Source organism: Tupaia chinensis, unplaced genomic scaffold (genome assembly GCF_000334495.1).
Source record: "Tupaia chinensis unplaced genomic scaffold, TupChi_1.0 Scaffold144262_1, whole genome shotgun sequence".
Lineage (NCBI taxonomy): Eukaryota > Metazoa > Chordata > Mammalia > Scandentia > Tupaiidae > Tupaia > Tupaia belangeri.
In genome coordinates this window covers 2,971,231-2,991,065 of record NW_006204120.1, presented here as the reverse complement: position 1 = coordinate 2,991,065, position 19,835 = coordinate 2,971,231, and the positions used below count along the sequence as shown (strand labels likewise).

At 43.2% G+C, this 19,835-nt stretch overlaps 2 long non-coding RNA genes across 2 annotated transcripts in view; one reads left to right on the top strand and one right to left on the bottom strand.

Moving 5' to 3' along the window:
* The window catches only part of LOC102502243 (uncharacterized), a 64,572-nt gene extending 54,677 nt beyond the window's left edge, over positions 1-9,895 (bottom strand). The window contains exon 1 of the long non-coding RNA XR_337107.1: positions 9,831-9,895. This is a non-coding gene — a long non-coding RNA (uncharacterized LOC102502243). The remainder of the gene's footprint in view (positions 1-9,830) is intronic.
* Positions 9,896-9,993: 98 nt separating this feature from the next.
* The window catches only part of LOC102500573 (uncharacterized), a 52,365-nt gene continuing 42,523 nt past the window's right edge, over positions 9,994-19,835 (top strand). Inside the window, exon 1 of the long non-coding RNA XR_337105.3 lies at positions 9,994-10,119. This is a non-coding gene — a long non-coding RNA (uncharacterized LOC102500573). The remainder of the gene's footprint in view (positions 10,120-19,835) is intronic.

The window sequence follows — 19,835 nt, the reverse complement described above, 5'->3', positions numbered from 1 at the left end:
CCCCCCCCCCCACACACACACACACAGGAAGGATGCAATCCCTTCTCCCTTCTCCTCTCAGGTTTTGGACATGTATGTATCTGATGTGATTTTTCAAGCCAGCAAGTCTGAGACTTGAACTGTGGTTGACCATGTGGGAGTTTAGCACTGTAACCACTATGCCACCTGATGGCCTCTCCATTATGAATTTTTAAAAAAGATTAAAATATATATATATATATACACATATATATATTAAGGGCTCATCCCTTAGTCTCATGGTTAAAGGAGTCAGATTCCACATAACTGATCACAGTTTGAATCCTGGCCATGGTACCTTGAAGAAACATGTCAGGCAAGTGTGTGTGTGTGAAACAACCTGTCAGGATGAGGAAATGGAAAAAGGATTGTGGTGAGACTATGGCCCATTGTGGGGTGCTTTCCCCCAGCCCATCTCTCTCTGGTGAGTACGCATGCCCAATGGCAATTTTAAAAAGAAAAAGGGGGTCAACCAAGTGGCGTGGTAGTTAATTAAGGCAGCTGGATCCTAAATGGCTGTTTGTGCATTTCTGACCCAGTGGCTTAAAGAACATGCTGGGCCGTGTGTGTGCGTGCCTAAAATATTGAGAGGAGAATGGAGAAGGAATCATGGTGTGGTCATCCTCTTTGGGGAGTGCTTTCTCACTGTTTTTCTCTCTCTCTCTATCTCTGTCCCTTTCTGGCGAGTGCACGCATTCCATAGCAAAAAATTAATTAATTAGGAAAGAGGTTAAGACAGTAAATTTTGTTATATTTTACCACAACTAAAACACCACCTAAATGCATGTGTAATTAGTTGCCTAATGCTGATCCCTTTCTGCAGAATATAAGTAAGATCTTACTCATCTGCTCACTTTTGTATGCCCATCTAGTACAGTGCCTACCACACAGCAATAGATATTTGTTGAATGAATATAGTCCAAGGAGTGGAATTTTGGGGTAGAGTAGATCCCAGGAAAGCAGTATCTCATGTGATGAATTACTAGAAAACATTAGCAGGGCATTGCATATTTGATACTGGTTGCCATAGTGTTTGCGAGGTCGTGAGAATACATACCTGTTAAATATAGAAAGGGGAGAAATAGGTAGCATGTTACACACACATGGATAATCACACTCCTTTTAAAAATGACTGCAACAGATATTTATTTATGTTTACATTTTTATTTATTTACCTCAAATATGAACAAAGTTTGGGGGGGGGTTGCCTTTTTCCTAGAGAATGATTTTCGGCAGAGATCTGAAAGAGTGAACTGCTTCAGGTTTCATGAAAGATGCCCAGAGGTCCTCGAATGGAATGTTTGAAGAATTGCAAGAAGGTTTCAGCAAATACATAAATCTCTTCCCCCAAACCTGAGGTTAGCTAGTGAAATATATTCCAACACGTATACTAGCTCTAAGAGACAGCGTTTATTTTGTGTCTTGGAATGATCCCACTGTGGTTTGTCTGGCAGCCCTGAGAAAGCTGATGTTGGTTAGAGAAGGTCTAATTATTCCTTGTATAAGATCTGGGTGAATGACGATCTTTGTGTGTGTGGCCTCAGAAGAATTTGGCAAAGTTGTGTGCGCCTTTTCTGTTACTTATGATTCAAAGTAACCTTAGGAAATAGTCCTGCTATTTTTGTCTATAATACATTGAAATGCAGTGGCTTTGGAAACCATTTGCCATTTTGCATTAAAGAAACACATTGGCAATTGGCTGATGGATCCATCCTGGGAGGTGGGAGGTGAGAGCAGCAGTAATTGTTGACTCATAGAGACTCATTTCCATACACCGCACACGAAAATCAGTTTCATTACTTTATAGTTTTACCTCCTATTAAAGCCCCGTTAAGTGTGAGTCATAGTAAACTTGAGGTCCTGGAATTGGAGAGAGCCCAGAATAAAAAATTCATGAAATATTTCTGTACTGCTTATTTTACGTTTTCTTATTGCAACTCGGTAATTGTTTTTTAAATTTTAATGTGCTCTCTCCTTTGCTTTTCCAAGGACATAACTTTTACCTTAGTTGACTCTAGGCACATGTCCGATTTGGGGAGAAGGTGATGAAAACCTGCTAAGGAGGAAAGGAGAAAGGAAGAGCGAGTAATTTCAAATTTTTGGCATTTAGAACCAAGAGTAGGCAACTAGGCTATTGTCTTGAGTGTAGAGTTTGCACTTCAGGATCATTAGGCTATCCAGAAACCTAGCCTCTGGCATAGGGTAGAAAATGTAGTGTAGAATAAAAGATTTACCCTTAAGAAACGTTGCCAGGTCAGATCTCTATCTGAGGATGGCCACTTAAATGTGAATTTTAGATCAACAATGACTATTTTTTAGTATAAGTATGTTCCAAATATTGCATAAAACATACTTGTGCTAAACAGGAATTGCTGTTTATCTGAAATTCAAGTCTAATTAGGCATCTTACATTTCTATTTTTAAAACTGTCAGTCCTATCCCGAAGGTCTAGGACAGCTAGGTGAGCACTACTATACAGGAGGAAAATGAGCCCAGAGGGACTGTAGAGCATGCTCGTCACACTGACCGCCCACCCCTTGACCCCTTTCTCTATTTGAATGGAACAGCAGAACCTGCTCCCACTATAGAATCAGAAAGTAGTAGATCCTTGTTGACTAGACTCCCTTGAACAAAAGCGAGGGCACAAAGCCAGTCAGATACGTCTACTCCAAAGTGGGTGTTTGGAAGAAGCAGGTGCAGCACAGAGCCCATTCTGGAGATGGGTGATGACACTGAACATGGCCACATCCAGTGTCCAGTGTCTTTGGTGGCAGCCATGGAGTCTAGTACCCATAGCAATAGAAATGTGTCTATGCTTTACTGTGGGTATGGTTTCTGGTTGTAGAGCTGAGGTGTCTAGCTCTGGTTCTCCTGGGACCAGAGCAAGTTCTCTAATACTTTTCAATGAATTCCTTTGCTCCCTAACTCCAACAGTCAGTTCTGTTCTTTGTGCCTTAAAACTATGAGTGCTAAATGAAATAAAAATCTTCTCAGGTGTGATACATTCTGGAGAGAGATCGTCAAAGCAAGATAGGTGGGCAGAGTGGGCAGAAATATGCCTGCAGAGGATTAGCATGGGGTAAGTCTGAATAGAAAGGGGACTTCTCAGAGGACATTCCTGGGCCCATGTGCACTCATAAAACCAAGTGACAGTTCGCAGCCAGTTTCGATTGCCTCATGGGTCTCATAAGGACACGTTTCCCTTCTTACTGCATGGTGTTTGTGTTCTACTGGCTTTTAAGTATTATGAATCACTCCTGGTGCAACCATTTCATCTTGCTTGGACAGAGGACATCTCTGTGGTTTCACTGTCCAAAGTTACCTTTGACTCTATCGTGGTATAGTTGAAGTCTAGAGTTTAGCTAAAAAGCTTGATGTGGTGGAGGAGAGGTAGTTTCACAGCAAAGACCTGTGCAAGATTGATTGGAGGGTCACAGACTTTATAGCAATAGGGAGCCCAATGAAGGCTCAGTTAGGGAGTGCTACTGGGCGGGAATAGTGGAGTTAGACCAGGGTAGCCATGGATGTCCAGCTCACATGGCTGCATGGCTGGCAGCACACTGGAGGAAAGAGAATCTTCTCTAGTTTCCTACAGTCCTTAATTCTTCCTGGCCACCATGAGGTAATAGACTCAACATTCTCTTAGAAAGGGAAGCCGAGGGGCAAGGTGGGCAACTGAGGGACACGCTTGAATGTAGGTTACCTATGTAGAAGCCAAATTGTTAGCTCTGTTCTTGATAAAGGCATGGTAGGGTGAAAGGGAAGCTAGATCAGTGGTCAACTAACTTAAACAACGAGTTTTCCTTCTGCACATCTGAGTAATGCTATGAGTTAACTTTCATGGCTCTGCTGTATTTCTTCACTTCACAACCCACGTCTTGTGCTCCAGCCACACAGGGCTGTGCCTCACTCCCACAACCATGCACATACCAGCCGGTGGGCTCAGGAATCCTGTGCTGTCATGTGGAGGGCTGAGCACTAGCTCGGCTGCTGCTGTTGGCAACTTGGAGAAAATCAATGGCTCCCAAGGTGCCTCAGCTTCCGACTCTATATGTTCCTGTTCATTTTGTCCTCTCAGTGTGGAACTCTCCCTTCTTCACTTGAGAAAACCCATTAGCCAGACCAAATATCCCAACTGGGAAATTTCCTCCATTCTGTGCTCCCTCAATCGGCAGAGATCATTGCAGCACTGTTTTCCTGACCTTTGTCTTTGATGGTTGTGTCTGTTTGCTTTGCTGGACCAGGAGCATCCGGAAGGCAGAGACCACATGGTTTTTATTGTTATGTATCTGCTCCTGAGACAGACCCTGGCAAGAGAGCTGGGGCCTATTCAATTAGTTCAATTAGCTGGACTAATTGATTGAGTACTTTCTTCTGTCTCCCCCATTTACCTACCCAAGTCTAACAATGAAATGGCCTTTAATTGTATTTATCTTTGACTGGTGATTGTTCATTCCTATTTATTCATTACTGGGGTTAGTGCTGTAGTTTGTAAGTTATAGGCACTCATAGCGGTTGATTTGGTGGGATGTCTTTTTTTTTTTTAGAGATTTTTGCTACAAGATGTGTGTGCTTGCTGGAGAGATAGAGACAGAGAGACAGAAAGTGAGAAATCACCCTTCAGGAGGATGATCATGTCACAATCCCTTCTCCTATGTTCTCCTCTCAGAATTTTGGGTATACACACACACACTCCCAGCATGAGTTTCAAGCTGCCAGGTCCGGGACTCAAATCACAGTTGGCCATATGGGAATCCAGCAACATAACCATTATGCTGTTTGCTGGTCCCGGATGTCTTGGTTTAATGCCTTCATGTACAGAATGTCAGGTTTTCTTTTCTTTTTTGAGAGGTTTTTGCTATAGAGCACGTGTGCTCACCAGAAAGACAGAGACAGACAGAGAGAGACAGAAAGCGAGAAATCACCCCCCAGGGGGGATGGCCACACCACAATCCCTTCTCCATTCTCCTCTCGGGATCTTGGGCACGCATGCACACGTGCCCGACGTAAGTTTAAGCCACTGGGTCCAGGACTCGAACCGCAGTAGACTACATGGGAGTCCAGCAACATAGCCATTACGCCAACTGCTGGTCCCCAGAATGTCAGGTTTTGAAGCAACCATAGGAGTCACCTAGTACAACCTCTCACCTTATGTGGGCATTGTTGAGGTATGTATACCAATGGGTTTATCTCACACATTGGGATATGCACTAACTAGTATACTTCTCTGGCTCTAAACTATTACATGGTCAGGTGTCTTTGTTCAGTTACCATTAACAGTTGGTATGTGCTTCCTGCTGTTAATGGTGCTGAGGATAGTGTAAGCATGAGGGAAAATGTAAGCAGCTGAGCAATTTCTCTGCCATACCCTTGATAGCAATATAAATATCTATTATCTAGAAAATGTCTATTATCTTCAAGATGTTTTTCTGGGCAGTGGAGAGACAAAAATACATAACAATAAATAAGTAGCACTTAAGGAACTAGTAAGTCTAGAAGAGGAAATGGACCAGTCAAACAATTACGGTCCAATAAGGTAATTGCTAGATGGGAGTATGCAGAAGCACACGGAGAGCCAGGGCTGTGACGGACAGTGGCAGAGAACAGGAATGTGGAGTTTGTCTGATGTACAAACTAGGGAAGCAGGAGTGGAATGGACCCTGCAGGGAAGTGTGAGAGAAATGCTTGGGACGATTACATCTAGTGTATCCATAGAGCAGGGAAAGCTGTGGTTAAGGAGGTGGAGAGGCAACTGGGGGCTGGAGGGAGAAGGAGGAGTCGGATCATCTTGTTATCCAAAGGACTTTGTTTTCATTATGCTGGTTTTGAGGATTTTTGCAGAATTTTGGGCAACAAATTGATATGCATATTAATAAGACCTTGCTAATATCTTTAAGATGTGATGCTTAAGGAGGAGGGAGACTGGTAAGGAGGTGACTTTAATATTTTAGGAAAGAAAGGAGGGCTGGATTAAGGCAGTGGCAAAAAGAGATGGGACAAGAAACAGAAGAGATATTCAGGATGTATGTGGAAGGGGTCATGGTGATGCAGGTTGGAGGGATGAAGGACTGCAGGATGACTTCGGGCTTTGTGACTTGGGCTCCTGGGTGGCTGCAGTGAGGGACTGAGGATGAGTCCAGAGATCATTCAGGTTGAGATGGTTACTTACCATGTCTTTTTGTTGCTATGGAGCTCAGAAGGGAGGTTTAGCTAAAAACACAGACATAAGGGGCCAGCAGGTGGCATAGAGGTTGAAATGTTGGACTCCCATGTAGTCAACCACCGTTCTAGTCCCAGACACGGAGGCTTGAGACTCATGCTGGGTATGTGTGCATGCATGCCCAAAATCCTGAAAGGAGGGTGGAAGAGAAGGGATTGTAGTGTGGTCACCCACCCCGGGGGTTGATTTGTTACTTTCTGTCTCTCTGGCGAGTGCATGTGCCCATGGCAAAAAATCTCTCAAACACAAAACTAAACAAACAAAGAAAAAAACACAGACATTATATTGATAGTCCCTATAGAGAGAAGGAGATGCTTAAGGATCCCCAGAGATACCCACATGTAAGGAACAGGCAGTGAGGGAAGAGCCAGTGAAGGAGACAGAGGAGAACAAGCCAGAGAGTGGGGGAACAGAAGGTCTTGCCCAAGGAGGTTAAATTTCTCAAGGACAGGACCAGCAGGTGGCATGGTGGTTAAGACCTGGACTCCCACATGATTGACTGTAGTTCAAGTCCCAGGCCTCACAGCTTCAAAATCATGCCGGGTGTGTGTGTGTGTGTGTGTGTGTGTGTGTGTGTGTGTGTATGCGTGCCCAAAATCCCAGGAGGAGAATGGAGGAGAAGGGATTGCAGTGTAGGGATTGCAGTGTGGCTATACCCACTGGAAGGGTGATTTCTCACTTTTCCTCTCTCTGGCGAGTGCACATGCCCTATGGCAAAAATCTTTAAAAAGGTTTTTTTCCTAAAGAAAAAGTGATCAGTAGAGTAAATGCTGAGAGAGGAATGGGACCAGGACTTTAAAAAGGTTATTCATTTTAGCATCTTCGGTGGCAGTGAGAGAACTATTGTGATGGTCAGGAAACCAGACTGTTGAGGGCTTAGAGTCAACGAGAGTTAAGGGAGTAAAGGTGAGCACAGCGTATTCTTTCTGCAGTAGTAACTTGGCTGGGAAGAAGAGAGTGAGGATGACAAAAGAGTCAAATGCTTTTTTAAGAAATAAGGTAGGGCCAACGGGTGGCATGGCGGTGAGGCACTGCCCAGGTAAAACTAGATGCGTACAGAGGATGGCAAGGCCAACTCTCTGGTTGACCTGTACACACAGGGCACATGCACTCATGACCCTGGCTTGCTAGGCAGGCTGAGGCTGGAGGGATCAGGGCTTATGCCCTGTTTAAGACATCTCTTTTTTTCTTTCTCTCAAGAAGAAAGAAATACACATTTAAAAAATGACGTAAGACACTCTTGGACCTGATTACATGCTAAGAAGAAGGCACCCAATGAGGGAGAGGACTGAGGATCAGGAAGAAGAGGGAAACTGGGGGGTAGGGAACTTGCGATTAGGGTTGGGGAATCAAAGGAAGGCTGGCTGTTTTCTCTGAACTGTGGAGGAAGGCCATCGGGACTGGCACTAATGAAGATGTCGGTTCGCAGTGGCAGGTGTAGGAGTTGAACAGGAGACATGTGAAGGAGTCTGTATTTCCAGTGAGCTAGGAGCCGTTATCATTTGAGAGAGAGTGACTATTGCTCAGTGGTTGAGAGGGCAACCTTTGGGGGCATGTGTCTCAGTTTCCTCATTTGTGTAACAGAGGTGACAATAATCTTCAACCAACTGTTGTAGGAATGACATGAGTTAAGGGTTCTGGAAGGTGGCGCAGTGGTAAAACATGAAGCTCTGCAAGGCTAAACCACATGAAAGGGTTTAGGATTCATGGGAGGGTTCTAGGACCTTCGTAAGTATACCAGGACTGTATGTGCCTGTGGTCTGAGACTGACTGAGGAAGGAGGTAAATCTTAGTGTCAAGAACTTGTTGGGTGTGCTGTCTCTCTCTGTCTTTATCTCTCTGTCTCTTTCAGTTTCTCTTACTATGGAAGACATAACTAAATATATTTTTTTTTTGAGAGATTTTCACTGTAGGGCGCGTGCGCTCGCCAGACAGACAGAGAGAGACATAGAGACAGAAAGCGAGAAATCACCCCCCAGGGGGGATGGTCACGCCGCAATCCCTTCTCCTCCCTTCTCCTCTCGGGATCTTGGGCACGCACGCACACGCGCCCGGCGTTAGTTTTAAGCCACCGGGTCCGGGACACAAACCACGGTCGACTACGTGGGAGTCCAGCGACATAGCCATTACGCTAACTGCTGGTTCCCACTAAATATATTTTTAAAAAAAGAATTAGGGGACCAGCAGATGGTGTAATGGTTACATCGCTGCACCCCCACGTAGTTTACTGCTGTTTGTGTTCCAGACTGGATGGCTTAAAACTCACACTGGGCACAGGTGCATGTGTGCCCAAAATCCCTAGAGGAAAATGAAGACAAAGAATTGCAGCAGGACTGTCCCCCTTGGGGGTGATTTCTCACATTCTATCTCTCTGGTGAGCTCATGCACCATAGAACAAAAATCTTTCTCTAAAAAAAGGGGGGTAACTAAACGAGTTAAAATATGTGAAGTGAGGGACCAGCAGTTGGTGTAATGGCTATGTCACTGGACTCCCATGTAGTTCGAGTCCCAGACCTGGTGACTTAAACTCATGCCGGGCACATGTGCATGTGTGCCCAAGATCCTGAGAGGAATCCCCTCCGGGGCAGTGATTTCTTGCTTTCTGTATCTCTGTCTCTCTCTTTCTGGCGAGCACATGTGCCCTAAAGCAAAAACCTCTCAAAAAAAAAAAAAAAAAAAAAGGAAGATGAACTAAGACTATGCTGGAAGATTGCTGAGCAATAATGGGAACCACAGAAAACTTTGTAGAAGTCTAAATCTTCACAGTTGTGTGATATTTTCACTGAATAACCAACATAGATAGGTTTTATTTCACTTTTATAGATGAGGAAACTTAAGAGGTTAGGAGATATCCAATAACTTGCCTAGGGTGACATACTGCTAAGTGGTAGGCCCAGTGAGTTGACTGCATGCTCTATCTTTAAACCACGCTGGTGTACAAAACATACCCCAAAGGGTTCACAGGCCACAATGTCATCAAGGTCTTGGAAGTCGGTTGCTAGGGAGGATCATGGGGCTGCAATGCACACAGAGAATGCAGAGAATAAATGGGATAAACAGAATGGTCTGATTGCTGTACCATCCTTATAATGTAAGCGTCCTTCAAAATGCAAAAAGGCTAGTTCGCATCTCAGTTACTGGGAGTACAGACCCAGCTGATCAATGGAGTCAAGGGCTTGCCTTGGCTTTAAAGTTGGTAGGACACATCACATATATTATCTGGGGTATATATTCGAGGGGACTTCAACAAGCCCATTTAAAAAAATGGAATTAAAGAATGAGTTCATTTTGGTGCACAAATACTTTGAAATGCTTGTGTTGTGTTTCCGTAACAGGCATTTTCCATGAACTTTTCAAGCTCCCTCACCCCGTACGGTGGGATTCAGCAGAATGTCCAGCATACCAAGGCGAATAGTGTGTGATTGCTGAATGATTAAATGGTGACCACAATGGTGGGGTAGAAAGATTTGATCAGAGGGGGACATCCTTTAGAAATCAGTCAGACAGGAAGTCCTAGAAAAATTTTTTCTTTGTAACATTTTAAAGTATTGGCAGTACCCAGACATTACTTAAATATCTGTAAAACACTCACCTAGACAGTTGACATCACTTGCCCGTATTAACTAGGTGAACTGGCCTTCTAGAAGCCCTCACCCCACCAGCTTCTAGACGATAATGGCTCAGCTGGTTTAAATGGATCTCCATGGTTACACTCATGCTCTGGTTTCCATGGTTACATTTCCCAGTCCCTCACAGGAGTTAGATAGATATTCGTAATTTAAAAGGATTCTTTTCTTTCTTACCTGCCTACACAGAAATCTAAGGTTCAAAGGTCTGGGATGAAAGTTTCAGTGACCTCGTGGGAGGACAAGGAAGACATGGTAATAATATTCGTGACAGTTGTAATCTATCATGGAATGAAGAGAGGACCCAATGGGGAAATATTGTGGTTCTGGAATGATAGCCCAAGAATATGAGCCTGGGCATTTTGTTTAATTAGAGGAGGCAGAAACTTGGGATAAAGAAACAACATGCTTTGACTGCATGGCTCTCAGGGGCAGGGGTGGGGTGATGTCCAGACTATCCAGATGTAGAGGGGAAATCTTATTGGAGACCCTTTCAAATGACCATCCATCTCTTTGCCATAGCTGTATAACAGCCTCCTGGTATTAATTTCCCCCACAATTCTCATCTTAAATCATCTTTCTTGGCTCACTGTTCTTAATTAGGTATTTGTTACAAGGTACCAGCTCAGGTCAAGACTCTTAGTGGGATCTGGCAGGGAGAGCCCATGTGGAATTCTAGTGCCTCCTTGTGGTATCTTTGTTTCCAGCTCTTCCTCACCTTCTGGAAAATAGCTAAAGTTTTTACTGCTGGTATTTAGGAAACAAAAATAGTCTTTCTCCATTTATTGATGTTTTTCTCCTCTACTCCCTCCCACAAACTTTACTGAGTATTTATTATACTTCAGCTAGGCCTTAGAAATAATGCTAAGGAAAAGAACATTACCTACATAAACCAGGTACTGGGCAGGGGCAAAACAAGTAAACAGCTCTTAACAGTCGCAAGGCTAACGTGCAAACAACAGTCCCTGTGATCCACTGGCTGGGAAAGATTGTTAGCTGTCAAACTATAGAATATGTCTGAGGTGAATGTTCAAGGATTCTGTCCCGTGAGGTTGAAAGATGAAATAATGACAATATTTCATCAATAAGAGAGTCTGCATCAATAAACAGGTGTGTAAAATTTGGTAATTTCTGTCTTTATCTCAGTTCTTGAGCATGCTACCTTCAAAACAGCTCTGTAATAGGATCAGCAGTTAGCATAATGGCTATGTCGCTGGACTCCCATGTAGACGACCGTGGTTCGCGTCCTGGACCCGGTGGCTTAAAACTCACGCCAGGCGCATGTGCATGCATGCCCAAGATCCTGAGAGGAAAATGGAGGAGAAGGGATTGCAGCGTGGCCATTCCCCCTAGGGGGGTGATTTCTCACTTTCTGTCTCTCTCTGTCTGTCTGGTAAGCACACGCACCCTATGGCAAAAAACTCTCAAAAAAAACCAAACCAAAACAAAACAAAAAACCGTTCTGTAATCAGAGGCAAGACAAAGACAGCTCTGGTTGTAAAACCAGAGAAGTTGCTGGTATTAGACCACATGTAACATGGCCTTCACGGGTGACATTTATGGGCAACCAGAGCACTTTCTGAAAAAAGGAAGAGGAGGGGTGTGAGAACTGGGACATTAATAAAGGCTGAGTGGAAGGTTGTTTTTATGAAATTATATTCATAATCAAGCTCAAGAATGACTCCGGGCCCTGAGTTGGGTGACTTCATTGTTGGTGGTTCTCATTTAGGGAAAGGGGGAATACTGGGAGAGGTTGGGACATGGCAGCCACACAATTTCCTGTGCTTTCTACCAGAGTTATTCTTTGTTTCTCTAAGCATACTTTGATTTAAGGCAGATCTTGAATTCCCTTTTGATCATGCTGTGTTTCAGTGGAGAAGATGGGTAAGCAAGGGATTGGAGTTAAAGCCATTTCCTAGAGGTTCAGTGATGAGGGTTGTGGATATCTAGAGGACAAGTGAAGTCCCAGGAGAGTGAGGGGATGAGGAGAGAAGACATTTATAAAGAACATGTGTATGCAAGAAGTGAATCGATAAAAAGACCCCTGTGGAGGGCTGTGTTTACACATGAGACTGACCGTTCCACATTTTCTTCTCTAGAACTGCCTCCTCACGTTTACTGAAGGAATTGCCAAGCATTTTGAGTGGATTCTTTTCTTCTAATCTAGCCTGCTGGCCCCTAGCACAACTAGAACAAGGTACCTCTTTCAGTTCAGGGAAGTGTATTGACCTAGGGTTGGGCTGCTCATTTCAATACACAGCTATGGCATTCACAGACTGATCTGCAGATGGCGGATGGAGGAGGATGTATGTAGAATGCTCTGTCTCCAAGGAAGAGGTTATTAGGGAGTCACCTTTTACTCCCAGCATAGAGCCTCAGAGAGAGCCCCACTGGTTAGGATCTAGCTATCAGGCTTACATTGCTCCAAAGAAGCTCAACTGGCCGGCTCCTAGGAAGGCAAGCTCCTCTGTTTTCTGCCTGCTTTTAAGACTTGAAGTCCCTCTGTTTGGCCAGGTGGGCAGATCTGTGAGTGAACCCCAGCATCCATCTTTCCCTTCTGTGGCAGCTATTCTAGTTCTCTTACACCCACCCAGTTTTGGAGCACCCTTGAGATCAGTCTCTAGTCTGGGGATACTATAGCTCGAAAGCCCTCTGAGAGGGCAGAATTTGGAAACATTAATAGAAAGGTGATGCCAGAGACCCTTGTCTGCCAGCAGCCGGGTTTTCTGAAGCACACTCCTACACGTGGCCTTCCCTTCATGGGAGCTAGGGCTGAGATTTGAACCATGCGAAATCCAGCTTCCTTAACTACTGCACTATGGGGCCTGTCCTCTCATTGTAGTTTTAATTTTCATTTCTTCATTAAGAGTAAGGTTGAATTTCTTTTTTATGTATTTAAGAATCTTTTCCTTTCTGTGAATTGTGTGTTCATATCCTTTGCCCATACACCTATTGGCTTGCTGAATTTGTGTTGTCTAATTTTCCCTGTTTATTTTTTGTCAACTATTCAAATGCTAAGGAAATTAGGTTCATGTCTGTGACGTCAATTGCAAATATTTACTTGTCTTTTGACTATACATCGTATGCAGGATTTTTCTTTAATATATGCAAATGTATTAATGTTTTATTTTAGGACTTCTTATATTGCCTTTAGAAAGTCCTTGCCCATTTTAAGTTTACAAAAAACTTTTTATGCCATATACATGTCATAAAAATTTATATACATATATATGTGATAAAAAAATTAATTCCCCAATGTTTTCTTCTAGAACTTTTATGGCTTCACTTTGTTTTGTTGACTTATTTTATTATTTTTTCTTATCTTTTACATTCAGTCTCTGTATAGCTTTACAATATTGAAAATGAACTTTCCCAGTACGACTACCCCGTTATTCCAGTCAAGGAAATTATCATACACATTGTCATCAACAGATACTTTTTCATTTTTTTGTGTGTTGAATGTTTTTCTCTATTTACCCCCTTGATTTCACTCTACACACACCCATTGCCCCCATTTCTAGCTCTGCTCTCGAACTGTCTCTGATGTTGATGATTGCTGTCCATGTTTTTATGTGGTTTCACTGTGTACATTTAAAAATGTCTAATCTGGGGTCAACAAGTGGTGTGGTGGAGAGAAGACATTTATAGCAGATGAGCTCTAATTTCATCCTCAACTTTGTCCATGGAGGAAGGTTAACTGTTATTGTTCCCACATGGCTGACCATGATTCAAGTCCTGGACCTAGTGCCTTGCTTTCTCACTTTCTCTCTCTGTCTCTGAGTGCCTATGCAAATTAAATAATAATAACAATAAATAAAATTAAAAAATTTTAAACTGTCTAATCTATTTGGAATTTAGTTTGAGCTCTGAGACAGAGATCTAACCTAGTATTCTCAACTCCAGTTATTATTTATTTTTTGCCAGAGGATGTCTGTGCTCACCAGAGAGAGAGAGAAAGCATCTCCAACAGAGTGTGGTCACACCACAATCCATTTTCCTCCTTTTTGTCAGGATTTTGGGCATGTAGGCATATGTGCTAAGTGGGTTTTTCATGCCACAGGGGCCAAGATTTGAACCATGGTTGGCCATATGGAATCTAGCTCCCAACACACAATACTTAACTATTGCACTACAGGGCTGGCCCTCAACTCTAGCTATTAAATAATCTATTTTTCCTCCCACTGTCTGAAAATGCCACCTCAGTGTTTATATGAAATGGACAGAACTTTCTACAGCAGATGAGCTTTGGCCATGGAGGAAGTTTAACTGTTATTGCTGTTAAATGTGGGAGAGACTTAAACATATTTGTGTATGGAGGGAGAAGACCAAGTGGTTAGGAAAGTACAGAGGAGACAGTGATAGGGCCATTCTTTGAGCATCAGTGTGCCTTCCTGAGCATCCTCAGCAAAGAGTCTGTGCTCTGAATTTTCCCAGCCTTCTAAATTTTGCATAATGTGGGATAGCTTCCCTTTTATTATGAGGGGGCATCAAAAAAAAGTTGCAGAAAAGTGTGATTAAAGCATGAATTTATTTTGGTGCAAAAAATTGAAATCTGAGGACCAGCAGTTAGCATAATGGCTATGTCGCTTAACTCCCATGTAGTCGACCATGGTTCAAGTCCTAGACCCGGTTGCTTAAACTCACGCCGGGCACATGTGTGTGCGTGCCCAAGATCCCAAGAGGAGAATGGAGGAGAAGGGATTGTGTCGTGGCCATCCCCCCTGGGGGGTGATTTCTTGCTTTCGTGCGCTCTGTCTCTCCCTCGGACGAGCGCATGTGCCCTATAGCCAAAACCTCTCCAAAAAAAACAAAAAAAAAAACAAAAAAATTGAAATCTGTACATGCTTTCTTCATAATATACCTTTTTTTTTTTTTAAAAAAAAAAGGTTTTTACCTTAGGGTGCATGAGTTCAGAGACAGAGAGAGACAGGGACATTGAGAGGGAAAGTGAGAAATCTCCTCCCCAGGGCATGGTCACACCACAGTCTCTTCTCCTCTATTCTCCTAGGATCATGGGCACACATGCACATACACATGGTGTGATTTTGAAGCCACCAGGTCTGGGTTGAACTGTAGTCAGCTATGTGTGAGTGCAGCGACGTAACCACTGTACCATCTGCTGGTCCCCGTCATATACCTTTTTCATGAGCTTTTTGAAAACCTTGTGTACAGCCTTTTCTCCAAATCTGTCAGTCCCCACTTGGCCTTTCTTCTTCCTTACTCAGTCTGGAATTCATGTGAATCATTCTGAGGTTCTCTTGAGTGTTCTCTTCTTCTCTTACTATCCCAACCTGGATCAATGCTACAATTTACTGTGGCACACTTGTGCCAATGGATATCCTACAACATGGTTTCTAACCCAAGCTAGGACTCTTACCCTTGCTTGGGATCTTTATGGTTGTCATTTTTTAGGTCCCTCTCGCTTGTGCCCCAGTGCTTATTCCAAACGTTCAAGCCTGATTCCTTACTCTCAGCAAATGACTTGTCTCATCTGGGTAGAATGTAGATTCTCTCCTGGTGGTTGGGATTCAAGAGGTTGGGTAACTGAAAGTACATGTTAAAAATTTGGATAATGTGACATCTTGAGAGGGAAACATCCATAGTTTTTCATCAGGTTCTAAACACTTCAGAAAGTTTCTAATGCACCACAAATTTCAGGTATGATCTCCCTTAACTTGCCGACCCTCTACCTACAAACTTACCTCAGTTCATAACCATCTTTATCACCTTTTCTTTAGGTTTGGGGAGAATACTGAGTCCCTCTCTTGTTTACTGAAAGCCCGTAAAGGTAACTACTGCTTTCCAGCTAGATCTGCTTTCTCTCAGCTGTCCCAATCCCCCCGCTCCATTCCTCTTTTCTTCCAAACTGGTCTCTCTCGCTTCTAAATAACATCCCAAGCCACTTTATATCCCTATTGTTCTGTGTTTGTTTCCAGCTCATCCCGTAGGCATCCCTAGTACCTCTTCGTGTTTTCAATCAATCAATATTTTGTGCACATCCCTGTCCTATGCTCACATCACAAGAGTCTACCTATTTTTTTTTGTCTCTCCCAGACTGTAAAATTGAGGACCAAGTCTTATTTATTTTATATTCCCAAGCCAGTGTTTTTCACATTGTGGAAGTCTGATAAATATTTGTAGATAGGAACTAACCAATTTAGCTCTAGACTTTCTTCTTTCGTTTTCTCTCTCAAGGTATAGAAAGCAGAACAGGAAAGTTTTCTAGGTAGACACCCAATAGGTTTGTCCAAGTGTAGCACAATTTTTTCCCTTGTTCTTCTTTTCTCTCTTCTATTATCCAATATTCTACCAGCTTATGTGGCTATAGCTACATATGAAGTTGGTCTAAATAACTTCTGAACATTTTTCTGCATGATAACTGAGATTTGAAGCTCATACTTTATTAGTGTAATGTGTATTGCTGTTTTTTAAAATGTAGTTTTTTTTTTTTTTTTTTTTTAAATTGCTATAGAACAATTCTGCTCGCTGGAGACAGAAAATGAGAAAGCCCGGGGGTGGAGGGGAGATGACCCATGCCACAATCCCTTCTCCTTTCACGATATTTGGCACATACATGCAACTGGCATGCTTTTTAAGCCGCCGTTGTCGGGTCCAGGCCTCAGATAACACAGTTAGCCACGTGGGATCCATTTACCTTAACCACCACGACACCTGGCTGGCCTTAGTAATGTCCAAATCAATGTTATTACTGACCACGCTGAGGGTCGATTGGTTGCTAGGCAGGGTAAACAAAGCCTATTTAGGAATTATTTTGTAAGAAAAAAAAGAAAATACCTTTTATTCTCTTTAGAATGACTTATTTACAAGTTATCTAATTGTAGGTAAAAGAGGCCAGCAGCACTATGGCAACATATTTCATTGCCAGTTATAAACAACTACTTATTAAAGAACTACCTCTACTTGACAATGTTTTAAAAAGTCTATTTCTAACTACCCCACATCAGGCTTTTTATTGATTGCCATTTTCGTTTTTCTTCTTTCAATATTTGCCCATGATATATTCTCTTCTTTTAGTGGCACTGCTCCTGGTTTTCTCTGGGGAACCATAAGGGCGCACAGAGACCAGGAATCTGCAGAGCACTCGAGGAACCCAGTGGCCCTCAGTTGACGGTGGTGGTTAGCTGGGAGTTGCTGATGTGAGGTCCCCTCTTGGGCTTGAAGTGAGAATGAACCTGGTTCCTGTCGTGGCTGACCTCGCTCCCGTCATTGATGTCACTGTGCAAGGGACATGATTAATGGGCAAAGGCAGGCAGGCTTCCTTGTTATTGACTGGGCTGGAGCTGGCAATCCTTCGTATTTTTCATTTCCCTTTCTTTTTTATTTCTTGTTTACAGATGAAAATAAATCATTCTGAATTGTATTGTGATTTATAATTTGCAGTAGAATGTGGTAAATAAACTGTGATGGCCTCATTTCTCATCTACCTTGCTAAATGTACTTCTTGATGTCAGGAGATTTGATTGAAGCAAATAAGGAGGGGATAAGTGAAAGGCTTTTAAAAGTAGCACCATCTTGGGACCAGCAGTTGGCGTAATGGCTATGTCGCTGGACTCCCATGTAGTTGACTGTGGTTTGAGTCCCAGACCCAATGGTTTAAACTCATGCCTGGCGCGTGTGCATGCGTGCCCAAGATCCTGAGAGGAGAATGGAGGAGAAGGGATTGCGGCGTGGCCATTCCCCCTTGGTGGTGATTTCTTGCTTTCTGTTTCACTCTCTTTCTATTATTCATTTTTTTAAAAAAAGAAAAAAAGAAACAGTACCATCTTATTGGGCAGAACTTACCCTGGCTGTCATGTCTAAAGCATGTCAGTGTGCGTACACCCCTCCCACTCTTCTACCTCCCACCCCAACTCCACCCGACACACACAGATCCATAAGCATGAGAACTAATGGAAAGGGGATTCACAGTGGCCACGTGCTAACATTGGCAAACCTGGGAACTTGTATCCCATGTTGCTAAGAAAATATTGGTATTCTCACTAGAAAACTGATGGGACTCAAAGATGAGATGGAGGTCATAGCAATCATGTTATAGCCTTTGTAGGATGTTATCCTTGTTCTCAGTGATAGCATTTCCACTTTCTTTCAGGGAACTACCCTGCCAAGTTCTTAGTCTATGAGATTTAGATAGGGTTTAACCCACGCTTCGGGTCCATTGGTGGGGATACGAACCAACCTGGGCTACTGAGTGTTTTATCCCGACCGTATGATTGATTCAGGGGTGGACAAAGGACCAAAGCTGATCTTTAGAGGCAATTAGGATCAGCTCTTGGATTTTGGCTGAAACTATTAGGAAAGGGCGGCTTTCTTTTCCTTGGATTGTTAAACTGATGGGCTGTGACTTCCGAGGGGCTGCTGTCCATGCTTGTTACCACCTAGGAAGCTCGTCTAAGGGTGAAATCCACACAAGGGAAAGCAGGCTGAGAGAAGCAGGATTCCGGTGACATTTTGGGCAACCAGATCCTGTTATACCTACAGCCAGGCTACCCTCTGGACTTTTCATTACATGAGCAAATAATTGAGCTTTTCTTCTTTTTTTTTTTGGAGAGGTTTTTGTTATAGGGCACATGAATTTGTCAGTGCACTTGCCAGCCAGCCAGAGACAGAGAGAAAGAAAGCGAGAAATCACCCCCTAGGAGGATGGCCACATTGCGATCCCTTCTCCTCCATTCTCCTCTCAGGATCTTGGGCACGCACACTCACGTGCCCAGCATGTTTTAAGCCACTGGGTCCAGGACCTGAACTGCAGTCGACTCCGTGGGAGTCCAGCGACATAGCCATTATGCTAACTGCTGGTCCTGAGCTTTTCTTGATTAAGCCAATTTGAGTTGGGTTTCTATTACTTGCTGCCAAAAGTCCTGATACAGACATTTTCTTTTTTTTTCCTTTTCTTTTTTTTTTTTAAAGAATTATTTATTTATTCATTTATTTTAATTTGACGAGAGAGACATACACAGAGAGAGAAAGACAGAGAGGGTAAGTGAGAAAGCATGACACCAGGTCCAGGACTCAAACGTGGGAGTGTCCAGCGCCTTAACCACCACACTACCTGCTGGTCCCGATACAGTTTCTGAGGTCATAAGAAATGCATGTCTACAAAAGTTGTCTGAGTGGGTCTATTATCCAGGGAACTACAATAATAATAACCATCATTTATTGTTGGACTTTGTGCTAATTGCTTAAAAATATCATTTCATCCATTCCTCTGAACACCTTGTGAGGTGAGTCCTATTGCTCCTATTTAAAGGACAAAGAAACTAAAATTGAGGTAGGTCAAAGGAACTTTCTCAAGTTTACACAGCTAGTGGCAGGGACAGAATCTGACTCCAGGTTGCTATCTCCGTAAGTTTTTGCTCAGTACAGTGTAATTCCTGTATGTTAGCCAGGCTCTTGGTTGCAAACAAAGTCATATACTCTGGGGACCCGCAGATGGTGTATTGGTTAAGGTGACGGATTCCCACATGGCTGACTGTAGTTCGAGTACCAGATCTGGTGGCTTGAAAGTCATGCCGGGAACACATGCAAGAGCAAAGTCCCAGGAGAATGAAGAAGAAGGGATTGTGGTGTGGCTTTCTGGGGGGTGATTTCTTACTTTCCCTTTCACTGTCTCTCTCCAGTGGGCACATGTGCCTTGTGGCAAAAACCTAAGAAAAAAAAGGTAGTATACTCCGGTTAGCTTAAGTACAGAAATTATACACGCAAGGGCTATGTCCACCCATACTGCAGTGTCTTCTAGTGACGCCCCAGTGCCACCACCACTCCATACCATACCACAGGTCTTATAGATATGTAGCTAATACCAGTGGTGCTTGGGACTGGGTGACAGAATGCCACTCTGCTGATGTTGAAGATCTTACCGACTCCACTACCATGTCTTCCAGTTGGCCTGCCTGGCATTTCTAACTAAACAGGTAATATCTGAAATGGTGCTGGGATACTAAAAGTCTTGC